This window comes from Musa acuminata, chromosome BXJ2-10 (assembly GCF_036884655.1).
Source record: "Musa acuminata AAA Group cultivar baxijiao chromosome BXJ2-10, Cavendish_Baxijiao_AAA, whole genome shotgun sequence".
Classification (NCBI taxonomy): Eukaryota; Viridiplantae; Streptophyta; class Magnoliopsida; order Zingiberales; family Musaceae; genus Musa; species Musa acuminata.
Window position 1 is genome coordinate 9,609,732 of NC_088347.1, and position 15,188 is coordinate 9,624,919.

Here is a 15,188-nt window from a genome sequence, read left to right on the forward strand (position 1 = left end):
AAATAGCACATCTGAAAATAACCTTTGCCAGTTGTGTAAGAGGCCCTTTTCTTGAGAAACATTGCATAAGGTCGCCTAGTTCTTGGTGCAAGTTTGGTTGCGGCAGTCTATTGAGTTCAAATCGCTGGAGAATCTCCTTCCATATCCATTTTGTATAATCACAAGCAAAATAGAGGTGGTCAACAGTTTCTTCTTGTTGCAAACAAAGGGAGCATCGGTTAACATGATAGATACCTCTTCTTTTCATATTGTCTATTGTAGGTAGTTTATTGAGAAGGGCCTGTCATGTACATAAGGAGTGTCTTTGTGATCCCGGTCGATCCCATGTCCAACTGCTTGGGACCCACTTGTTATTTCTTTGCCTAATTTGATTCCATGCGGATGTGGCACTAAATTTACCATTGTCATGAGGCCAAATAAGTATATCTGAAGAGTTGTTCCTGATTCGAATAGCTATGATAGTCGGCCAAAGTGATAACATTTCAGGAGAAATAGGATTAGGGAGACACCAAGTACCGTTAGCGATGAACTCGGAAACCTTCCAATCTTTGGGAGCCCCAAGATCTTTTCGTATTCTGTCGCCATATAATTGAAATATACTCTTCCCATTCACCCAAGGATCGTACCACATATTAGTACTAGTTCCAGAAGAGAGTGCATACGAAATGTGTTTGATTAGCCAATTCCTTGCCTTTAAAATTCCTTTCGAAGCTGCAGAGTGGTATGTTCTTGTTGAAATTTCCCATATTGATTCCTTTGAGAGATACTTAGCAGAAACCCAATGTGACCATAAGGAACATTTGTTTTGCAAAAGATCCCACAATTGCTGTACCAAACATGCTTGATTCCAATCTCTAGTATTTCTCAAATTTAGCCCCGCTTCATCTTTCGGTTTGCAAATGCTATCCCAATTTACCATATGCATTGCCTTATCATTTGTGCCATTCCAGAAGAAGTTCATTAATAACCGTTCAATATCTTGGAGAAGTCCAGCAGGCAGAAGAAATGCATTACACCAATATATAGAGTAGGAGTGCAATACCGAACGGATGAGTTCGAGTCGTCCTGCTTTTGATAGAAACCTATTTTTCCAAGAAGAAATTCTATTCTTTATTTTCTGCAAGATAGGTTGACAGTGGGTTTTGTGAATGCCTGTGGATATGAGCGGGAGACCCAGATAAGGAACTTGCAAGCTTCCTTCACTAACCCCCAAAGTTTGTGAAATAAAGACCTTATCCTCAACGTAAGGGCTCATATATACTTTACTTTTCGCATGATTTAACTGAAGTCCAGAAACCATACCAAAGTCATTCATAATAGTAGCCAGGTTCTTTACTGAAGTTGGTTCATTTTGGAGAAAGATAAGTAAGTTATCTGCAAATGTTATATGTGATATATGAACAGAACCAGCACTGGGTACCTTAATGCTGCCATTTAAGACTGCGTGTTCTAACATACAGCTAAGTCCTTCCATCGCAATAGTAAAGAGATACGAAGAGAGTGGATCACCTTGTCGGATGCCATTCGTGCTCCCAAAAAAACCAATAGGTGAGCCATTAAAGAGTATCGACAACTTTGGAGTTTCTAGGCAAGATTGAATCCAATTAATCCATTGCTGTGGGAAGTTCATATTAAGGAGCATCTTATAGATAAATTTCCTATTAACTGAATCAAAGGCTTTCCTTAGATCAGCTTTAATGCAGATTTTTGGCCCTCTTGCTTTTGAATGCAAATCTTTGACCAAGTCATTAGCAAGCAAAATGTTATGATGTATACTTCTCCCTTTGATGAAAGCAGCTTGATTTGGGCTAATGATCTTGTGTAATACCTTTTGCATTCTATTTGCCAATACTTTGGAGATGATCTTGTATATAAAGTTGTATAATGATATGGGTCGATAGTTCTCTAGTGAATCAGCCCCTGCATTCTTCGGAATTAAAGAAATAAAAGTGCAATTCATCTCTCTAAGAATATGACCTGAAGAGAAAAAATGTTGGGAAGCTTTGATCACAACATTTCCAATAATAGACCAAGCAGTTTGGTAAAATTCAGCTGGAAATCCATCTGGACCTGGGCTTTTGTGCTTTGGTGACTTAAAGACAACACATACAATTTCGTCATCTGTAATTGGGGCATTGAGGATTGAAATAGCTTCCGAATCAAGTTTCCTAGTCGGCTCCACATGAATGTTACTAGGTTTCCCAGCTTGATTGAGTAAGGAATAAAAAATTTGCTCTGTGTGTGCTTTAACCTCATCTAAATTCTCAATAAGATTATCATCTTTGTCTCTGCATTTGCTGATACGGTTAACAGCCCTTCGAGTAGCAATTGAAGCATAGAAAAATTTAGTATTGGAATCCCCTAGTGTAAGCCAATGCTGTCGAGACTTCTGCTTTGCAAAACTTTCCTCCTGTTTTAAGGCTTGCATGAAGTTATTTCTGGCTTCCGTCTCTTTGTAGATAATATTTTCATCATTTGGCTGAAGTTGCAGCTCATGTTGCAATGACATTAGTTCCTTTCTGCAAAATTGAACTCTGGTGGTAATATTGCCAAAGGTATTTGTATTCCACTCCTTTAGTGCTGCTTTACAGGCTTTGAGCTTTTGACATAAGATGTAAGGGGGAGATCCATGCACATTAACATTCCAAGTAGATCTGATAACATCAAGAAATTAAGGATGAGTACTCCACATGTTAAAGAATCTAAACGGTTTCTTGCCTCTTGGTGTCGCTTTTTCTGCGTGTATATACATTAAAGAATGGTCAGAAAACAAAGGAGCACCATACTCAAGAAGTGAATCTGGGTAAACTGTTAACCATTCATGGTTAATCAAACACCTATCAAGTCGAGCCATTATTTTTCTGTTAGCAGCACCTTGATTACTCCAGGAGAGCCAATTACCCACAGATTTCATATCAAACAATGCTGCAGTGTCAATGTAATCATTAAAACTTTGAAGCTGACTTTCTGAAAGTTGACTACCCCCCACTTTTTCATTTGTGTACCGAACAGTATTAAAGTCTCCAAGAACAATCCAAGGTACATTGAGACAGCCATTTACAATATTAGTCAGGTCAGACCAAAGAGTATTTCTTTCTTGCATACTGTTTGAAGCATATATACCAGTGAAATTGAATTGACAGCCATTCTTTTTATCCTCTACCTTAAGATGAATGAATTGATCAGTAGCAGAAATAAACCAAGCATTAATAGAGTTAGGATTCCATAAGACCCATATTCTACCAAAAGTTTCATTTGAGTCATTGGTAAACAGTTCTGCGTCCGGCCATATTAAATTCTTTTGAGCTTGAACGCGCGATTGTTTAATTTTCGTTTCCACTAGAATAACAATATCACATGCGGCAGACTTGATTATTCTGTTGAGCTCCCGACATTTCTCCGACTTATTAAGTCCGCGAACATTCCAGCATGTTATCTTCATTAGTAATAAACAAATGAAAAGGTAGTAAGGTATTCATCGTACGACTTTGGATGGATTGTACCATCCTTTTTCTTATCCTTCGGTTTTGTATTTTCCTCCCGCACAATATCCTTACCTTTTATGGCTTTATTCCTATATTTATCCACTTCATCTACAGCTTGTAGATTTTTAAACTTTAAAGTACCTTGAATCATGTGGTCTTGATTGGCAGGGTTTGTTGAAGCTCGATAAGATTGTTGCAGCACAATATCCTGGATAGTACTTGTTGGAGCAGCGTGGCTAGAATAAGAAAAGATCTTGGGGCTCCCAAAGATTGGAAGGTTTCTGAGTTCATTGCTAACGGTGCTTGGTGTCTCCCTAATCCTATTTCTCCCGAAATGTTATCACTTTGGCCGACTATTATAGTTATTCCAATCAGAAACAACTTTTCAGATATACTTATTTGGCCTCATGACAATGGCAAATTTAGTGTCACATCCGCATGGAATCAAATTAGGCAAAGAAATAACAAGTGGGTCCCAAGCAGTTGGACATGGGATCGACCGGGATCACAAAGACATTCCTTATGTACATGGCAGGCTCTTCTCAATAAACTACCGATAATAGACAATATGAAAAGAAGAGGTATCTATCATGTTAACCGATGCTCCCTTTGTATGCAACAAGAAGAAACTGTGGACCACCTCTATTTTGCTTGTGATTATACAAAATGGATATGGAAGGAGATTCTCCAGCGATTTGAACTCAATAGACTGCCGCAACCAAACTTGCACCATGAACTAAGCGACCTCATGCAATGTTTCTCAAGAAAAGGGCCTCTAACACAACTGGCAAAGGTTACTTTCAGATGCGCTATTTGGTGGATGTGGAAGGAGAGATGTAACAGAATATTTGAATGCCAACACACAAACAATGCTCAATTATTGAAAGAGATTATTAGAGACTCAAGATCCTGTATGGAGCAAGATCTCAAAACGGAGCACTTTACCCAAAGAGAAAAATATATTTTTATCAAATTTAATTTTGCTATTAGCTAAAGATCTTGAGAATGATGCCAAATTATGTACCCACAGGTAGTTTTGATATATCTGGATAAACATTTTCTATATTGATTATAATTAGGAGTTATAGTCTACAGCATGTGTAGTCATAACTATCGCATTCGCACTCTATGAGTTACTTGGCTTTGTCTATGACTTGTATAGATAAAGCTATTTGTAGAAACTTTACACATAATCAATTTACTTTAACTTACCAAAAAAAAAAAAAAAACTAAGATATTGCTATCAATTCCATCCTCAAATCTCTCAAATTTTTTGTAGAGATTTCGTCGAGAAACCGCTGTTTCTTCGACGATAATTCTGCTCTTACAAGACAACACAATTCTGCCTTTAACCCGTCAACAAAAGAGAGATCTTAACATCACAGATTTGGAGTCATATACTATGGTATCTGAGGAGGCAATCAATGCTAAATTTGAAGCCTTTGAGGCACGAATGGAGGATAAGATTCGGACTCTCCTTATCGAATTCAGTTTGGGCCGACCACCAAGCCCGAAGAAATCACATCAAGGAGAGAGCTCTAACCAATCACATCAGGCCCAAAGAGATGACTTCCAAGAGAGGGGAGGCTCTATGACCGACCCCAACTATTCGCGCATGAGAGTGGACTTCCCTAGATGGGAAGAAAGAGACCCAATTGGTTGGATCTCGCGCGCGGAGCGATATTTTCGGTACCATAATACTGCGGATGCATCCATGGTGGAAATTATAGCTATACATCTTGAAGGGGATTCCATACAATGGTTTGACTGGTTTGAACACACTTATGGAGTCCTTTTATGCGATAATTCAAAGAAGGACTACTGATCCGCTTCGGACCAACTTATTACGAGAACATGACAGACAACTAGCAAAGATCCGACAAACCTCAACCATTCAGGAGTACCAGACCAGGTTTGAAAGGTTATCTAATCAAACTCATAATTGGTCTAAAAAATAGTTATTGGAGACCTTTATTGAGGGCTTAAAGCCGGAGATCCGGGGAGAAGTTAAGGCGCAACAATCTTACACGCTTATGGCAGCCATCTCTTTCGCACGACTTCAAGAGTAGCGATTGAACCATGAAGCCCGGAGGACTAGGATCACTCCACGACCTACAATACTAAAGCCCTCACCCCCCCCTACTATCAACCGAGTCCCTGCACCGAAAAGGTTAACAAGAGAAGAACTTCGGGAGCGATCTGCGAAGGGGTTATGTTGGCATTGCGATGAGCCGTGGAGCCGCGAGCATCACTGTAAAAAAGGTAGACTTCTTATGATTGAACCAATAGAAGAAGAGGTCATTGAACATCTAGAAGAGAGCCTTGAACATAAAGAAGATATGGAAGAAGAGCCACAGCCGACCGACATTACGGTACATGCACTAGCCGGCTACTAAAATCCGCAAACGATGAAAGTTGGAGGCCTTCTTAAACAACAGCTGATCACTATTCTCATCGACACGGGTAGCACTAATAACTTCCTGAATAGTAAGGTTGCTACTCGGATGGCACTGCATATTGAAGGTTGCAGCAAGTTCGATGTAAAGGTTGCCGACGGCAGAATCCTAAAGTGCGACCAAAGATGCCCGCAGGTGAAACTATTACTGCAAGACCAAGAAATTATCACTGATTTCTTCCTCCTACCAATCGATGACTATGAGGCAGTCCTTTTAAAAAATTTTAAAGGCAAGGAATTGGCTAATCAAACACATTTCGTATGCAATCTCTTCTGGAACTAGTACTAATATGTGGTACGATCCTTGGGTGAATGGGAAGAGTATATTTCAATTATATGGCGACAGAATACGAAAAGATCTTGGGGCTCCCAAAGATTGGAAGGTTTCCGAGTTCATCGCTAACGGTACTTGGTGTCTCCCTAATCCTATTTCTCCTGAAATGTTATCACTTTGGCCGACTTTACTTTTCGCATGATTTAACTGAAGTCCAGAAACCATACCAAAGTCATTCATAATAGTAGCCAGGTTCTTTACTGAAGTTGGTTCATTTTGGAGAAAGATAAGTAAGTCATCTGCAAATGTTATATGTGATATATGAACAGAACCAGCACTGGGTACCTTAATGCTGCCATTTAAGACTGCGTGTTCCAACATACAGCTAAGTCCTTCCATCGCAATAGTAAAGAGATACGGAGAGAGTGGATCACCTTGTCGGATGCCATTCGTGCTCCCAAAAAAACCAATAGGTGAGCCATTAAAGAGTATCGAAAACTTTGGAGTTTCTAGGCAAGATTGAATCCAATTAATCCATTGTTGTGGGAAGTTCATATTAAGGAGCATCTTATAGATAAATTTCCTATTAACTGAATCAAAGGCTTTCCTTAGATCAGCTTTAATGCAGATTTTTGTCCCTCTTGCTTTTGAGTGCAAATCTTTGACCAAGTCATTAGCAAGCAAAATGTTATGATGTATACTTCTCCCTTTGATGAAAGCAGCTTGATTTGGGCTAATGATCTTGTGTAATACCTTTTGCATTCTATTTGCCAATACTTTGGAGATGATCTTGTATATAAAGTTGCATAATGATATGGGTCGATAGTTCTCTAGTGAATCAGCCCCTGCATTCTTCGGAATTAAAGAAATAAAAGTACAATTCATCTCTCTAAGAATATGACCTGAAGAGAAAAAATGTTGGCAAGCTTTGATCACATCATTTCCAATAATAGACCAAGCAGTTTGGTAAAATTCAGCTGGAAATCCATCTGGACCTGGGCTTTTGTGCTTTGGTGACTTAAAGACAACACATACAATTTCGTCATCTGTAATTGGGGCATTGAGGATTGAAATAGCTTCCGAATCAAGTTTTCTAGTCGGCTCCACATGAATGTTATTAGGTTTCCCAGCTTGATTGAGTAAGGAATAAAAAAATTGCTCTGTGTGTGCTTTAACCTCATCTAAATTCTCAATAAGATTATCATCTTTGTCTCTGCATTTGCTGATACGGTTAACAGCCCTTCGAGTAGCAATTGAAGCATAGAAAAATTTAGTATTGGAATCCCCTAGTGTAAGCCAATGCTGTCGAGACTTCTGCTTTGCAAAACTTTCCTCCTGTTTTAAGGCTTGCATGAAGTTATTTCTGGCTTCCGTCTCTTTGTATATAATATTTTCATCATTTGGCTGAAGTTGCAGCTCATGTTGCAATGACATTAGTTCCTTTCTGCAAAATTGAACTCTGGTGGTAATATTGCCAAAGGTATTTGTATTCCACTCCTTTAGTGCTGCTTTACAGGCTTTGAGCTTTTGACATAAGATGTAAGGGGGAGATCCATGCACATTAACATTCCAAGCAGATCTGATAACATCAAGAAATTGAGGATGAGTACTCCACATGTTAAAGAATCTAAACGGTTTCTTGCCTCTTGGTGTCGCTTTTTCTGCGTGTATATACATTAAAGAATGGTCAAAAAACAATGGAGCATCATACTCAAGAAGTGAATCTGGGTAAACTGTTAACCATTCATGGTTAATCAAACACCTATCAAGTCGAGCCATTATTTTTCTGTTAGCAGCACCTTGATTACTCCAGGAGAGCCAATTACCCACAGATTTCATATCAAACAATGCTGCAGTGTCAATGTAATCATTAAAACTTTGAAGCTGACTTTCTGAAAGTTGTCTACCCCCCACTTTTTCATTTGTGTACCGAACAGTATTAAAGTCTCCAAGAACAATCCAAGGTACATTGAGACAGCCATTTACAATATTAGTCAGGTCAGACCAAAGAGTATTTCTTTCTTGCATACTGTTTGAAGCATATATACCAGTGAAATTGAATTGACAGCCATTCTTTTTATCCTCTACCTTAAGATGAATGAATTGATCAGTAGCAGAAATAAACCAAGCATTAATAGAGTTAGGATTCCATAAGACCCATATTCTACCAAAAGTTTCATTTGAGTCATTGGTAAACAGTTCTGCGTCCGGCCATATTAAATTCTTTTGAGCTTGAACGCGCGATTGTTTAATTTTCGTTTCCACTAGAATAACAATATCACATGCGGCAGACTTGATTATTCTGTTGAGCTCCCGACATTTCTCCGACTTATTAAGTCCGCGAACATTCCAGCATGTTATCTTCATTAGTAATAAACAAATGAAAAGGTAGTAAGGTATTCATCCTACGACTTTGGATGGATTGTACCATCCTTTTTCTTATCCTTTGGTTTTGTATTTTCGTCTCGCACAATATCCTTACCTTTTATGGCTTTATTCCTATATTTATCTACTTCATCTACAGCTTGCAGATTTTTAAACTTTAAAGTACCTTGAATCATGTGGTCTTGATTGGCAGGGTTTGTTGAAGCTCGATAAGATTGTTGCAGCACAATATCCTGGATAGTACTTGTTGGAGCAGCGTAGCTAGAGAGGTTTGTTGGGGCATGAGTTTGTTGAGTCGGAATATCCTTGTTGGCGATGTTTGTTGTGGCCTGAGTTTGTTGAGGAAGAATATCGTTGCTGGCGAGATTTGCTTGGGCCTGAGTTCGTTGAGCTATTGTGGATGGATCCGATGATATTAGAAGAGATGAAGTTCCTGACTTATGTTTCTCCTGTCCACTAGTACCATGGGAAACCTCTGTTGTGGAAGGCTCTGACATTATAGGAAGAGATAAAGTTTTGGAATTGTCCTTCTGTCCGCGGTGCTTTCCTTGCGAGTCGGAATGCTCAATAGTTTTCGCCACCATCGGTGCTACTGCCATTAGAGAAGAATCACTTTGTTGCTGAGGTGCTTGACGTGGTCGATAGACCTTTGTGGTTGGTTGTGGGGTTTGCTGACAAGCTCCATTTGCATGACCAAAAGATAAGCAACGCTGACAACGTTGTGGCTTCCAGGAATATGAGACATGTACCTTCCGAGTGTTCCCGTCAAGATCGCGATAGAAAACTTCATTAGGAAGATCTTCATCGGAAGAAACCAGCACACATGCTCGTGCAAATGCTAATCTCGTCTGAGCTGCTGTTGCTTTGTCGATGTAGAGTGGCTGTCCCAGAGTGCTGCATAACTTTGCAATAAAACGTCGACTCCAAAGATGTAGAGGTAGTCCTTGAAAGGATACCCATAATGGAATAGACTGTAGGCTATCTAACTCCAAACGGACATCAGGAGACCAACGTCGTAAAATCATTGGATGACCGCGGATAGTCCAGAATCCTTCGAGGATTCGTTGCAAATCTTCTTCAGAGTATAGTTTGCAAACAAAGAATCCGTTCTCCAGCATATGAAGATCAAATGACGATATTCCCCATCGAGTTTTGATAAATGAGGATAATGGGAAATAAGAAGTTTTGAGACCTACCACATAGCCAACAATCGCCAATGACCATGTCTCAATAAGCTCTGCTGAATCAGCAGTCTCGTATACAGCAATCTTCTTATCAGCCTGAACTTCTGGCATAATGAATTCCAAGCTTAGATCTGGACTTCCAACCGGAGCCTTGAATAGGCTAGTCCAAGGCCGAGGGTCATTGGAAATTAGAGCAGGCTGTCGCGATCTAGAGCGCGACCTGCTTCGATGCTGCTTCATCGAAGGAGTTTCTCTCTGGAGAGGATATGGTGGGGGAGCAACTTGAGGGATAACGGTAGGGAGTCTTGCCCTAGGGTCCGTCGATGCCATGTTTGATCTCTCTTCTGGTCACCGCTACAGAATCGTCACCATAGGGAAAAGTCACCGCTGCAGAATTTCAGATCGTCGCTACAGTACCGTCGCCCTAGATCTGGTCGCCGCTGCAGTGTCGTCGCCGCTACAGTACCATCGAACCAGATCTGGTCGCGCTGCAGTGTCGTCGGCGCTACAGTACGTCGACCTAGATCTGGATCTGGTCGCCGCTGCAGTGTCGCCGCGCTACAGTACCGTCGCCCTAGATCTGGTCGCCGCTGCAGTATCGTCGCCGCTACAGTACCGTCGACCTAGATCTGGTCGCGCTGCAGTGTCGTCGCCGCTACAGTAACGTCGACCCAGATCTGGTCGCCGCTGCAGTGTCGTCGGCGCTACAGTACGTCGACCTAGATCTAGATCTGGTCGTGTCGCCCTAGATCTGGTCGCCGCTGCAGTATTGCCGCCGCTACAGTACCGTCGCCCTAGATCTGGTCGCCGCTGCAGTGTCGTCGCCGCTACAGTACCGTCGAACCAGATCTGGTCGCCGCTGCAGTGTCGTCGCCGCTGCAGTATTGCCGCCGCTACAGTACCGTCTCCCTAGATCTGGTCGCCGCTGCAGTATTGCCGCCGCTACAGTACCGTCGCCCTAGATCTGGTCGCCGCTGCAGTATCGTCGCCGCTACAGTACCGTCGACCTAGATGATTTCCTATAATGATGAATCTTTCATGTTCTTTTGGTTTCCAGATTGAAAGAAATCCCTGTATATTATTGGTAACATGAGTTGAAGCACCAGAATCAATCCACCAAGTGTTAGAAGGAACTTCTATAATGTTTGATTCGAAACATACAATGGTCAAGTTAATACCTTTCTTTTCGAAACAAGTCATGTGTTTAATGTAGTCCTTCTTCACATGTCCTTTCTTGCTATGAAAGAAGCACTTTACTATAAAAGCTTTCTTTTCATTAGTCTATTTAACATTTTTAGACCCGGTAAATTTCTATGATGGATGTGTTGAATCTCGAATTTTGATGATGAAACCAATAAATATGTGTTTATGTTTTAATCTGCATTTTGAGTGACGCAGGATGCTTCGACCAGGATAAGATAATTAAAACAGAAAAATCATGTTGGGCCGAAGGAACATGTCAGAAGATTGGACGTTGGGCTGGTGGATCGGTCGACGTATCGATAGAAGGCTTCGGGTCGTGAATTCGGGCATCGAGCCAAGAAGAGCGGAGATTGTGCCAAGGATATCAGAGTTACAGAGTCATCTAACCGATTGGGTAATAGGCCGCAAGAGAGGACGATGTGCCGAAGAATCGGATGAAGCGTCGAGAGACCAATGACATGCCGGACAACTTGATTAGATGCTTAGGATTAATTGTCTAGATCGAAATGTGTTTTACATATGCAGGATTAACTACGATAGCTTGAAGACATAAAGCAAGTTTACTAGAGTCAAGTTCGATGGGTGTTCAAGAGCCCACTGAAAGTTTGAAGAATCGTCGAAAGTGCTACCGGAACCAACCGAGAAAGAATCGGGGACTTGCCGAAGTTTTCGGAAGTCCGTCAGAAAGATTGTCAGAGGTTCATGGAGATCACCGAGAAGGTTCGGATACTTGCCAAAGACTCGTTGAACTCGCCACAATACCGGGAGCCTGTTGGGAGTCCGTCGGAAGAAATCTGAGGGTGTATCGGAAGTCAATCGGAAGTTCATCAGAAAGCTCTCCAGAAGGAAACTCGACGTTGTCGGTTAAAAACCTGATTAGGACTATGTCTTAATTTCATAGTTTGCATGTAACTAGGGTTAGGATTAAGGGTTAATCCTATAACCTGGTTAGGGGCCAACTGGGCCCTAATATAGACTAGTTTGGGCCAAATTAGAAGCCTAACCAATGACCCGTAAGGTTGGGCGGTGGCACCGCCCAGAACCCGAAAGGTTGGGCGGTGGTACCGTCAAACTGGGCGGTGGCACTGCCAATACATTGTCAGTGTCAAACACTGACAGGCGGTGGCACCGCTAGTACACTATTAGACATTGATAGGCAGTGGCACTGCCACTGACAGGCAATGGCACCGCTAGTACTGGGAAACCCAAAAGCAATTCAAATTTGGAGCCCAAATTTGAATTATCTTAGGGCCTATAAATACCCCTCAATTCTCAGCAGAGATAACACCTTTTTGACAAGTTAGAAAGTGAGAAAAAGCTCTAACAAAGTCTTGTTTTCAATAGCTTAAGTGTTCACCTCCCTCTTTCTCTTTGAAAAATCTGTAAAAGTGTGAACCACTTGTAAGAAGGTTGTAAGAGGAGTATTTAGTCCTTCCCCTTCAAAGTGATTTGCTAGTGGAAGTTGGGAGCCTCATCGAAGAAGGCTTCGAAAGTGGATGTAGGTCACTTGACTGAACCACTATACATCGTAGTGTTCCTTGAATGTGTGAGTGTTTAATGTTCTAAACCATTTCTCTACTTAGCTATAAATCATTGGTTTTCATCTCCCTACTCTTGACTACCTTTACTCGAGCTATTTTAGCTAAGTTATCCTTCGTCGAATCGAAATCTCTACACATTTACGAAATCGATTTCAAACTTACGAGTTTTAATCTACTGCAATAATTCACCCCCCTCCCCCCCCCCCCCCCCCCCTCCTCTTAGTGCCGCTCCGATCCTAACAATTAGTATCAGAGCGAAGCTCACTCTCATATTTGGTTTAATACCCAAGAGAGATGGCTTACTCCGGCATGCAAGAGGGTCACTCTATTACACATCCGCCTATGTTTAATGGATCGAATTACACATATTGGAAGACTCGTATGAGGATCTTCCTTATTTCCATGGATTTTGAGCTTTGGAATATTGTCAAAAATAAATTTCAAAAATCTTCTCTTCCGATGAGCGAATGGGATGAATCGGAGAAGAAGGTTTTTACTTTAAACACAAAGGCTATGAATGCCTTATTTTTTGCACTGACAAAAATAAACTTAATCGCGTTTCGATTTTCGATTTAGCTTTTGATATTTGGAGAACTCTTGAAGTCACTCATGAAGGCACTAGCCGAGTGAAAGAGTCCAAAATCAATATTCTTGTGCATTCTTATGAACTTTTCCGGATGAAACCAAGTGAGTCCATCGGAGACATGTACACCTATTTCACGGATGTCATCAATGGACTCAAAGCTCTTGGTAAAGGTTTTTCTAACTTTAAACTAGTAACTAAAATTTTAAGATCCCTTCCAAAGAGTTGGGATTCAAAAGTTACGGCCATTCAAGAGACCAAGAACCTTAAAACATTTTCTCTCGAAGAACTTATTGGGTCTCTAATGACCTACGAAATGAACAATGTGGAAAAAAGGGAACTCGAGAATAACCTTCCAAAGAACAGGAAGGATTTGGGACATAGAACATTTGAAGACCACTCGAGCATAAGCTCAAGTGATGGTGAACTTTTTTTTTTTTTGGTAAGTAAAAGTAAAATTCATTATGTGTAAAGTTTCTACAAATAGCTTTATCTATACAAGTCATAGACAAAGCCAAGTAACTCATAGAGTGCTAATGCGATAGTTATGACTACACATGCTGTAGACTATAACTACCTGTGGGTACATTATTTGGCATCATTCCCAAGATCCTTAGCTAATAGCAAAATTAAATTTGATAAAAATATCTTTTTCTCTTCGGGTGAAGTGCTCGGTTTTGAGTTCATGCTCCATACAGAATCTTGAGTCTCTAATAATCTCTTTCAAGAGCTGAGCATTGTTTGTGTGTTGACATTCAAAGATTCTATTACATCTCTCCTTCCACATCCACCAAATAGCACATCTGAAAATAACCTTTGCCAGTTGTGTAAGAGGCCCTTTTCTTGAGAAACATTGCATAAGGTCGCCTAGTTCTTGGTGCAAGTTTGGTTGCGGCAGTCTATTGAGTTCAAATCGCTGGAGAATCTCCTTCCATATCCATTTTGTATAATCACAAGCAAAATAGAGGTGGTCAACAGTTTCTTCTTGTTGCAAACAAAGGGAGCATCGGTTAACATGATAGATACCTCTTCTTTTCATATTGTCTATTGTAGGTAGTTTATTGAGAAGGGCCTGCCATGTACATAAGGAGTGTCTTTGTGATCCCGGTCGATCCCATGTCCAACTGCTTGGGACCCACTTGTTATTTCTTTGCCTAATTTGATTCCATGCGGATGTGGCACTAAATTTACCATTGTCATGAGGCCAAATAAGTATATCTGAAGAGTTGTTCCTGATTCGAATAGCTATGATAGTCGGCCAAAGTGATAACATTTCAGGAGAAATAGGATTAGGGAGACACCAAGTACCGTTAGCGATGAACTCGGAAACCTTCCAATCTTTGGGAGCCCCAAGATCTTTTCGTATTCTGTCGCCATATAATTGAAATATACTCTTCCCATTCACCCAAGGATCGTACCACATATTAGTACTAGTTCCAGAAGAGATTGCATACGAAATGTGTTTGATTAGCCAATTCCTTGCCTTTAAAATTCCTTTCGAAGCTGCAGAGTGGTATGTTCTTGTTGAAATTTCCCATATTGATTCCTTTGAGAGATACTTAGCAGAAACCCAATGTGACCATAAGGAACATTTGTTTTGCAAAAGATCCCACAATTGCTGTACCAAACATGCTTGATTCCAATCTCTAGTATTTCTCAAATTTAGCCCCCCTTCATCTTTCGGTTTGCAAATGCTATCCCAATTTACCATATGCATTGCCTTATCATTTGTGCCATTCCAGAAGAAGTTCATTAATAACCGTTCAATATCTTCGAGAAGTCCAGCAGGCAGAAGAAATGCATTACACCAATATATAGAGTAGGAGTGCAATACCGAACGGATGAGTTCGAGTCGTCCTGCTTTTGATAGAAACCTATTTTTCCAAGAAGAAATTCTATTCTTTATTTTTTGCAAGATAGGTTGACAGTGGTTTTTGTGAATGCCTGTGGATATGAGCGGGAGACCCAAATAAGGAACTGGCAAACTTCCTTCACTAACCCCCAAAGTTTGTGAAATAAAGACCTTATCCTCAACGTAAGGGCTCATATATACTTTACTTTTCGCATGATTTAACTGA